Consider the following 10,552-nt stretch of genomic DNA (forward strand, 5'->3'; position numbering starts at 1 on the left):
TCCTGCAAGCAAGCTGAGGGTAGAAATTAGGTCCTTCCTTTCACTTCAGATGCTATTTGACCTCACCACCCACCAGAGCCTGTCCTACTCTCAGCAGGTGATCTGGTTTCTGCTCCAGAAAAAAATAAACGTCAGAGGGTCTTGAATCATTTACCTTTGCACCTATTCCCACCCACCTCACTCAATAAGCAACCATATACCTATAAATATATATGTATTTTTCCTCTTTTCCTTCTTCTTCAGAAGAATAAGTGTCAATCCTCCTGCCAAGTCTTATCCTTCCAGCCACGCTCCTAGCACATTCCCACCCATCTCTTAAGTTATGCTTTGTCATTAATCTCCTCTTTTAAAAAAATAAAACTTCTTTTTTTCCTTTTATTTGCATTTATCTTTTGCAGCATTTCTTCAGTTTCTTCTGGGATATCTTTTTCTTCTGTGCAACCTGCTCTTCTGCTTTAGAAACAATCTGTTCTTTTTCAGTAAGGATCATCTCGGTGGGGCTGGGAGAGCTCATGTATGGGATGATCCAACCATGAGCTCTGTAAGTCCTGCACCAAATCCTGGCGGCTTTGTTCACCTGGATGTTCTCAATGACCACAAAATCTACATTTAAGCCCTTAACTTCAGCATTACTCTGCATTTTTGAGCATGTGCAGTAAAAATTCAACACTTTTTTTGGGCCACCGACCCTGCGTCCAGCCCCACTGTTTGGCCTGGACATACCTACCAACTCCACCATTGTAATGATGGAATGGCGCACCGCGCAGGCTCAGCGGCCATGGCTCACGGGCCCAGCCACTCCGCGGCATGTGGGATCTTCCCGGACTGGGGCACGAACCCGTGTTCCCTGCATCGGCAGGCAGACTCGTAACCACTGCACCACCAGGGAAGCCCCACATTGCTTCTTTAAAGTGACATCCTTCAAATACTTGGTGGCTTTTCGGATATGCATACCCTTAATGGCCTGGGCAGTTTCACAAGTGTTCTTAAAGTGAACACAAAGATTTGAACCTCCTGACTTGCATGATTTTGTGGGGTTTTCTGGGTAAAGTGAATAGCGAACCACTTTTAGAGGTCACCTCAGGCCGCTTACTGGAAAAGGAATCAAAAAAATAAAACTTTTGGTTGTAAAATACATAAATAACACATGTACAAAAAACCCACAAGACAAATATAGGGCTTCACAAATTATTATAAGCTTAACCCCATAGTAAACACCACCCAGATAATAAAACACAACTTTGTAGCCAACCAAGAAATACTTCTCTATACCCCCATCCCAATCATAACCCTCGCAAGTTACAACAACCCTTGACTTTTATTGTAATCATGTCCCTGAATTTCTATTTATGCCAACCAATTGAGCAAACTACAATTTACAAATCTTACAAAACTAAAATTTCATTTTGCTCATTTTTTATTTGAGATATCATTTGGTCTCTGTTTATCTGTGTGTTCTCCCTCCTGCTCTCTTACAATTTACCTGTTGAATAGCCTAGGACCCCTGACCTGCAGATTTACCCACAACCTGGATTTTCTTGACTGTGTACTCACTCACGGTGACGTTGAACTTGTACCTCTGTCCTCATATTTCCTGGAGATTAGCAGCTGGATCCAGAGGCTTGGTCAGGCTCGGGTTCAACCCCTTTACCATAACTACAAGTTTTCTTGTGTCTTTTCATCAAAATCTCATAATAGGGCTTCCCTGGTGGCACAGTGGTTAAGAATCCGCCTGCCAATGCAGGGGACATGAGTTTGAGCCCTGGTCCGGGAAGATCCCACATGCCACTGAGCAACTAAGCCCGTGAGCCACAACTACTGAGCCTGCGTTCTAGAGGCTGTGAGCCACAACTACTGAAGCCCATGCTCCTAGAGCCTGTGCTCTGCAACAAGAGAAGCCACCGCAATGAGAAGCCCACGCACCACAACGAAGAGTAGCCCTCGCTCGCCACAACTAGAGGAAAGCCCTCGTGCAGCAATGAAGACCCAACACAGCCAAAAAAATAAATAAATAAATAATAAAAATTTTAAAAAAAAATCTCATAATATCTGGTTGTGCCTCTTTTTGTGCTTTCAGTAATCATTAACTCTCAGATCCATTAATTCATCAAGGGTTGAAAAGGGGTGATATTTTAATTGCCAATGGCAGTTTTTACAGAATAAAAGTAACAATTCTAAAATTCATATAGAACCACAAAAGATCCCAAATAGCCAAAATAATGCTGAGAAAGAACAAGAAAGCTGGAGGCATCATGCTTCTTAATTACAAACTATATTATAAACCTATAGTAATCAAAACAGTATGGTACTGGCATTAAAAACAGGCACATACACCAATGGAACAGAAATAAGAGCCCATGCATATATGATCAACTAATATTTTACAAGAGAGCCAAGAACACTCAATGGAGAAAAGATAGGAGATGCAAATAAAAAACACAATAAGATATCACTTCACACCTGTCAGGATGGCTATCATCAAAAAGACAAGAGATAACAAATGCATATGAGGATGTGGAGAAACGGGAAGCCTGATACACAACTGATGGAATGTAAATTGGTGCAGCCACTATGAAAAACAGTATGGAGGTTCCTCAAAGATTAAAAATGGAACTAACAACCCCAATATTCACAGCAGCATTATTTACAATACCCAACATATGGAAGCAAACTAAGTGTCCATCAACAGATGAATGGATAAGGAAGATGGGACGGATACGCGCGCGCGCACACACACACACACACACACACACACACACATATATAATCAATGGCAAATGAGATTTTGCCATTTGCAACAACATGGATGGACCTAGAGGGTATTATGCTAAGCGAAATAATTCAGACAGAGAAAGACAAGTATCATTATGACATCACTTATATGTGGAATCTACAAAATAAAACAAACAAATGACTATAACAAAAAAGAAACAAGATTCACAGCTATGGAGAACAAACTAGTAGTTACCAGTGTGAGAAGGAAGCAGAGAGGAGCAAGTCAGGGGGAGGGGATTAAGAGGTACAAACTACTATGTGGAAAATAAGCTACAAGGATATATTGTACAACACAGGAATTATAGCCAATATTTTATAATAACTATAAATGGAGTATAACCTTTAAAAAATTGTGAACCATGGGCTTCGCTGGTGGCGCAGTGGTTAAGAGTCTGCCTACCGATGCAGGGGACACGGGTTCGTGCCCCGGTCCGGGAAGATCCCACATGCCATGGAGCGGCTGGGCCCGTGAGCCATGGCCACTGAGCCTGCGCATCTGGAGCCTCTGCTCCCCAGCGGGAGAGGCCACAACAGCGAGAGGCCCGCGTGCTTCAAAAAAAAAAAAAAAATTGTGAATCACTATGTTGTACACCTGAAACTCACATAATATGGTACATCAACTATATTGTAACTAATAAAAATCATCACTAAAACTATTACTAAAAGATGCACTTCATAAAGCAGTAAATTAAGCCCAGAGAGAAAAAATAAGATGAAAAAGCATTAATAAGGAAATTATTTACATCAGAGAATATTATAAGCAACAACTATTAAAATAATAAAATATATAAATAAGTAATTTAGAGGTATAAAAATAAGGTTAAATTAAAATATTAAACACAACATGAAAGGTGAGCAGAAAACTACTGCACTAAAACATTCCAAAGTCTTTGAATTATTGGAAGAAGATGAAGATAATGATTAACTTTAGACATTTTTTAACCAAGTTTACTGGTTAAAAATAAATCTCTATTAGAATAAAAATAGAATGTGTAACTTCGAAACCAAAGGAAGCATAATCAGTACAAGCAAAAATCAATCAATAATCACTTAATCAATAAAACGGTAAATAAAAAGCACAAAAAAGACAGAAATAAATTGTCACTTATCAAAGTAAATATAAATGGACGATAATTATCAGTTAAAAGACAGAGGTTTTAAGATTGATTTTTTTAATCTGGCAATAACCTATTTATAATAAGAGTGAAAACAACACCGAAAGACAAAGAAAGGTGGGCTATAATAGTCAGAAAAAATAATGTTAATTCTAGCAAAAACTGCTGATTTTACATCCCAGTATACTTTCTCCTATTTTTCTTTAATAATCAGCCAGAGCACAGGGCCACTGGGGACTTTCACTCTTTAGTTGCAGCTGAGCAGTCCATTCACTAATGAGCTTTATGATTTCATATCTCTTAGCAGCCGTAAATAATGAGGCCCACAAATTAGATGCACATTGCTGGGCAGAAACACCTAAGACGCTCCTGGTTTACAAAGATCAGGGCTCTGATATGTGCTGTGTCCTTTAGCTTTGTTTTTTAATGCCATAAAAGTGGGCACCTACAGTACGTTTAGAATTATTATATCTTCCTGTTTCTTACCATTATGTAGTGACATTCTTTGCCTTTTTGCCCATAAACATTGTTATAGTTTTTTGTTGTTATAGTTTTTTGCTTCAGGTCCTCTTTTTGCTAATGTTCCTGTAGCTTTACCAGGTTTCTATGAAATATAATTTTCCTGTGGTGACACTTAGGATCTGGTATAATGTAAATAATGGGAAACCCCAAAATAAAAGTGACTTAAATAAGATAGAATTCTCTCTCATATAAAGGAGACCTAGAAGGAAGTTGAAATGGCTACCAAACTGAGTAGCTGAAAACTACTAAATGTCCTCATATCTCTGATGCCACCAACAAGTCATGTTCAGCTTAGCCTAGGAGGAGACTATCTGCATCCCACAGCACCAAGTCGCTGAACACAGTGAGGAGCCTTTCTGTCTTTAAAAGATGATAGATAGAAGGTATGGACATGTACTCCACCTACCACATAAGCCTCAAAGTTAATATTATTTCAACTTTAGGAAGCATGTATTAGGACACAAACCAAGGAAAACCAATGTAAGATGTGTGGACTTCAAACCCGTATCAATAAAACGCATTATTCTCTGGCCACCCCTCATCAGTGTAATCGTGATCATAAAATACTCCAACCGTGTCCATCCTCCAGCAGTGCATGAGGGGCTCAAAGTACTCTTGCTGCAACCCAGCTGACATAGAATATTTCAACCCCGTGATGACTGTTTCCCATCATAAATCAATATATTATGATACATGTTTTGTAAATAAATCTGATGAGCCTGGTTTATGTGAATCTAGACCCTGGGGGATGGATATGCTTTGGGAGAGTGGAAAACCAAGACACAGACCCTGGATTATGGCAAATACACAAGTGTAATGAGTACCCCAGAGTCAGACCACTCTTCTTCACATACTGACATTACCTCTCCCCTCAACATCTGCATAGGCTTCGCTTGTACAATATCACTGTCTTATTAATAGTTCTATAGTGGACACTACCAGCTTGAGCAATGTTTCAGTGTAAGGGATAAGCCAACAGAGGCGTTGCCTAATGAGTTGACTGAACACTTGAAACAACCTTCTAACTTCCTTAACTCAAATCCTGCCCCGACATCCATCCCACACAGAACTGCTCAATGGGTCCATCCAAAAGACAAGTCAGACCTTCCCACGTCCTCACACTCCCTTCAGGAGTGCCTCTATAATACACTCAGTCTACAGTTGTTAACATTTCACTTATGGGGGGAGGGATAAACTGGGAATTTGGGATTAACATATACACACTACTATACATAAAACAGATAAACAACAAGGACCTACTGTATAGCACAGGGAACTATATTCAATATCTTCTAATACCATGAAAAGAACCTGAAAAGAATATATATATATATATATATAAACCCTCCAGAAAGTAGGCAAAGAAGAAACTTACCTCAACATAATAATGGCCATATATGACAAACCCACAGCCAACATCGTCGTCAATGGTGAAAAACTGAAACCATTTCCACTAGGATGAGGAACAAGACAAGGCTGCCCACTCTCACCACTATTATTCAACATAGTTTTGGAAGTTTTAGCCACAGCAATCAGAGAAGAAAACGAAATAAAAGGAATCCAAATCAGAAGAGAAGAAATAAAACCGTTACTGTTTGCGGATGACATGATACTCTACATAGAAAATCCTAAAGATGCTACCAGAAAACTACTAGAGCTAATCAATGAATCTGGTAGAGTAGCAAGATACAAATTAATGCACAGAAATCTCTTGCATTCCTATACACTAATGATGAAACATCTGAAAGAGAAATTAAGGAAACACTCCCATTTACCACTGCAACAAAAATAATAAAATACCTAGAAATAAACTTACCTAAGGAGACAAAACACCTGTATGCAGAAAACTACAAGACACTGATGAAAGAAATTAAAGATGATACAAACAGATGGAGAGATATACCATGTTCTTGGATTGGAAGAATCAACATTGTGAAAATGACTCTACTATCCAAAGCAATCTACAGCTTCAGTGCAATCCCTATCAAACTACCACTGGCATTTTTCGCAGAACTAGAACAAAAAATTTCACAATTTGTATGGAAACACAAAAGACCCCGAATAGCCAAAGCAATCTTGAGAACAAAAAACGGAGCTGGAGGAATCAGGCTCCCTGACTTCAGACTATACTACAAAGGTACAGCAATCAAGACAGTATGGTACTGGCACAAAAACAGAAATATAGATCAATGGAGCAGAATAGAAAGACCAGAGATAAACCCACACACATATGGTCACCTTATCTTTGATAAAGGAGAAAAGAATATACAATGGAGAAAAGACAGCCTCCTTCAGTAAGTGGTGCTGGGAAAACCGGACAGCTACATGTAAAAGAATGAAATTAGAACACTCTCTAACACCATACACAAAAATAAACTCAAAATGTATTAAAGACCTAAATATAAGGCCAGATACTATCAAACTCTTAGAGGAAAACATAGGCAGAACACTCTGACATAAATCACAGCAAGATCCTCTTGACCCACCTCCTAGAGAAATGGAAATAAAAACAAAAATAAACAAATGGGACCTAAGGAAACGTAAAAGCTTTTGCACAGCAAAGGAGGCCATAAACAAGACAAAAAGACAACGCTCAGAATGGGAGAAAATATTTGCAAATGAAGCAACTGACAAAGGATTAATCTCCAAAATATACAAGCAGCTCATGCAGCTCAATATCAAAAAACAAACAACCCAATCCAAAAATGGGCAGAAGAGCTAAACAGACATTTCTCCAAAGAAGATATACAGACTGCCAACAAACACATGAAAGAATGCTCAACATCATTAATCATTAGAGAAATGCAAATCAAAACTCACACCAGTCAGAATTGCCATCATCAAAAAATCTACAAACAATAAATGCTGGAGAGGGTGTGGAGAAAAGGGAACCCTCTTGCACTGTTGGTGGGAATGTAAATTGATACAGCCACTATGGAGACCAGTATGGAAGTTCCTTAAAAAACTAAAAATAGAACTACCATACAACACAGCAATCCCACTACTGGGCATATACTATGAGAAAACTATAATTCAAAAAAGAGTCATGTACCACAATGCTCACTGCAGCTTTATTTACAATAGGCCAAACATGGAAGCAACCTAAGTGTCCATTGACAGATGAACGGATAAAGAAGATGTGGCACATACATACAATGGAATATTACTCAGCCATAAAAAGAAATGAAATTGAGTTATTTGTAGTGAGGTGAATGGACCTGGAGACTGTCATACAGAATGAAGTAAGTCAGAAAAAGAAAAACAAATACCATATGCTAACACATATATATGGAATCTAAAAAAAAAAAAATGGTTCTGAAGAACCTAGCGGCAGGACAGGAGTAAAGACACAGATGAAGAGAATGGACTTGAGGACACAGGGAGGGGGAAGGGGAAGCTGGGACGAAGTGAGAGAGTGGCATGGACATATATTCACTAGCAAATGTAAAATAGATAGCTAGTGGGAAGCAGGCACATAGCACAGGGAGATCAGCTCAGTGCTTTGTGACCACCTAGAGGGGTGGGATAGGGAAGGTGGAGGGAGACGCAAGAGGGAGGGGATATGGGGATATATGTATACATATAGCTGATTCATTTTGTTATACAGCAGAAACTAACATACCATTGTAAAGCAATTATACTGCAATAAAGATGTTAAAAAAAGAATAGACATACAGATACATTTATGTATTACTTAAATACTTCCCTGTATACCTGAAACATTGTAAATCGACTATACTTCAGTAAGTTTTAAAAAAAGAATCTGAAAAAGAATACATATAACTGAATCCCTCTGTTGTATGCGTGGAACACTGTAAATCAACTGTACTTCCATAAAAAATAAAATTAAATAAATTTTCACTCATGGTCCTTTGTAACCTGGCTCTACCTCCTTCTCCAGCCTTATCTGTAACCACCCCCCATGTTCTAGTGATACATAAATGTGTGTTCATACCGGCACACACTAAACTTTTCTATACCTCTCTCCCCCGAGCCTATGGATCTACTGATTGTTCCTAGAGCCCTCTTTCTTGTACTTCCTGGATAATCCCTACTTACCCTTAAAGATTCTACTCCAGAGTATCATCTCCTCCAGGAGTCCTTCCCTGTTTCCCTCAAAGCTCAGTTTCATACCCCAAGTTTCCATAGCACCCTGTACATAAATCCTGTAGCACAGCTTTTACCTCATCATATTAAAATTATAACCTACGGCCCATGCAACTGTGAGCGCAGAGTTTTCTCTCTTCTTTACGTCCCTGGAACCCAGAACAGTGCCCGACATAAAGTGCCACTAATTTCAGTGGCCACGTGAATGGAACGGAACTGAATCTCCCCCTTTTCCTGCTCTCTTGAGTGCTCTACTTCCACGCGCCATGCTACATTTCTCCTCCACACCCACAGTGATCCTGGCCCTTCCGTAGTTTCCCACATTGGGTCTGTGCCTCACTTCTTACAGATATGAGTCTGAGTAAGGGAAGGGTGGGCTGCTGATCTGCCCATACTTATGAGTAAGGCTGAATATGTGTCACATACCAGGCACATGACCAGTGTTGCAGAACTGCCTTTCTCCACAGCCCCTCATAGAAATCCTTGGAGATACGGACAGCCCAGTTAGCTACAAGTGTGCTAAGAAATTTGAGGACGGGGAAGAGACTTCAATGCCCAATGGAAAAAATCATGTTCTCTAGGCCATCTAGCAGAAGCTAAGGAAGAAGGCAAACTAGCCCTGGGGACTTCTGGGCATCAGTCCCAGTGGCATAAGGCCATCTGATCTTGAAAGAAGGTACTGAGAACATTCTTCCCTGCGTGTGGCCAGGGACCAGTTCCCAGCCAATATCTCCTCACAGAATGTCCTAAGACTCCAGACATAATCAAATCTTGCTAAAGGCAATAAACTGATTCACCTGATCACACAGCCCCTTCCAGGCAGATGTGTCTCTTTGATCACTTGGGACAACCAGACCCCACTTTCCTCTCTGAACTTCTCCAGGTCCAGAGAGTGATTTCTTCATTATTCTCATGTCGAAGGAGCTGTTATGTGTAGCCAGCTGGATTTTCCTACTTGGGTTTGGACTTGGGTTTTGGCCTGAAATTGTCTCTCAGAGCTTGCAGGGTGTTAGAGACACTGAAACTATGATCTTAATCCTCACTCTAAGTCCTGCCCCAGCAAACAGTTAGAAGAACATGGGTAAAAGAGTGGAAGGTTCTGGACCATGCCCTAGGAGAGCCAAGATTTAGGTCAAGTTTTGCCAGTAATCAGAGGAGCTGCTGTGCTCAGACCATTTGTTCCTGTTCCTCTGCCCCCAGTCGCTGCAGCCTCCGCTGCTTTTGGGCCTACCAGCCTAAAGAAAGAGTCTGAAGTCCCCCAGTTGCTAAGGAGACGGCAGCAATGCACTCCTACCCTCTGACTTCCATGGAGTCTCCTATCAGCTCTATATGGCAGAATGGGTCATACTGAAGCCCCAACCGTCCAGCCCAGCTTGAAACAAGGGTCTCCCCATCTTCCACTGGGAAGTTCTAGTGTCTGAACCTTCATCAGATATGGGAGGCCACCTCCTTGCACTGACCCGGATCTTCCTCTTGACACGTGTGCTTCCAGATAAGGGGATGGGTGTAAGTTAAGCTGGGCCACGGGAATAGGTCTCAGGCCTTCCCTGAGACTGACATCTCCACGGATTCTCCAGGGATGAGCTGGATGTGGGGCAAAGATCCTGCAAGAGGAGGCTGGTCTAGGGAAATGAATCTTTAAACCTTGCGATCCAGTGCTCTGTTGTGAAACCTTGGGCTCCCGGTCAAAACCTCAGGCACCATCCCTCCCTACTCCCGCGTTCCTAAGCCCCAGAGATTAACCACAGAAGTTAAAAGGAAAGGAGCTCTGTGTGCCCACTGGTATCTTCCGGGATTAGTGAGATAGGAGGACTTTTTTTTAATCCCAGGGATTTTTCACTATAGGAAACAGAATCTTTTCCAACTTGATTCTGGGTGAAGTATTCATTATAACATGAATACACTGAGCATTTTGCAGTCCACGAAGGCAGGTGTACAGCAGATCATACATCACAAAAGAGAACCATCAAACAAGCAAGGCTGTAGCAACATAAGCGTTCTGTTGTTGAAATAGGAACGGAATCCCTTGGGGA

At 40.7% G+C, this 10,552-nt stretch overlaps 1 pseudogene; it reads right to left on the reverse strand.

The window, feature by feature from the left end:
• Positions 1-385: 385 nt before the first annotated feature.
• LOC117312750 (large ribosomal subunit protein uL22-like) lies at positions 386-1,174 on the reverse strand (annotated as a pseudogene).
• Positions 1,175-10,552: the final 9,378 nt, after the last annotated feature.

Source organism: Tursiops truncatus, chromosome 6, assembly GCF_011762595.2.
Source record: "Tursiops truncatus isolate mTurTru1 chromosome 6, mTurTru1.mat.Y, whole genome shotgun sequence".
In the NCBI taxonomy this organism is placed as follows: domain Eukaryota; kingdom Metazoa; phylum Chordata; class Mammalia; order Artiodactyla; family Delphinidae; genus Tursiops; species Tursiops truncatus.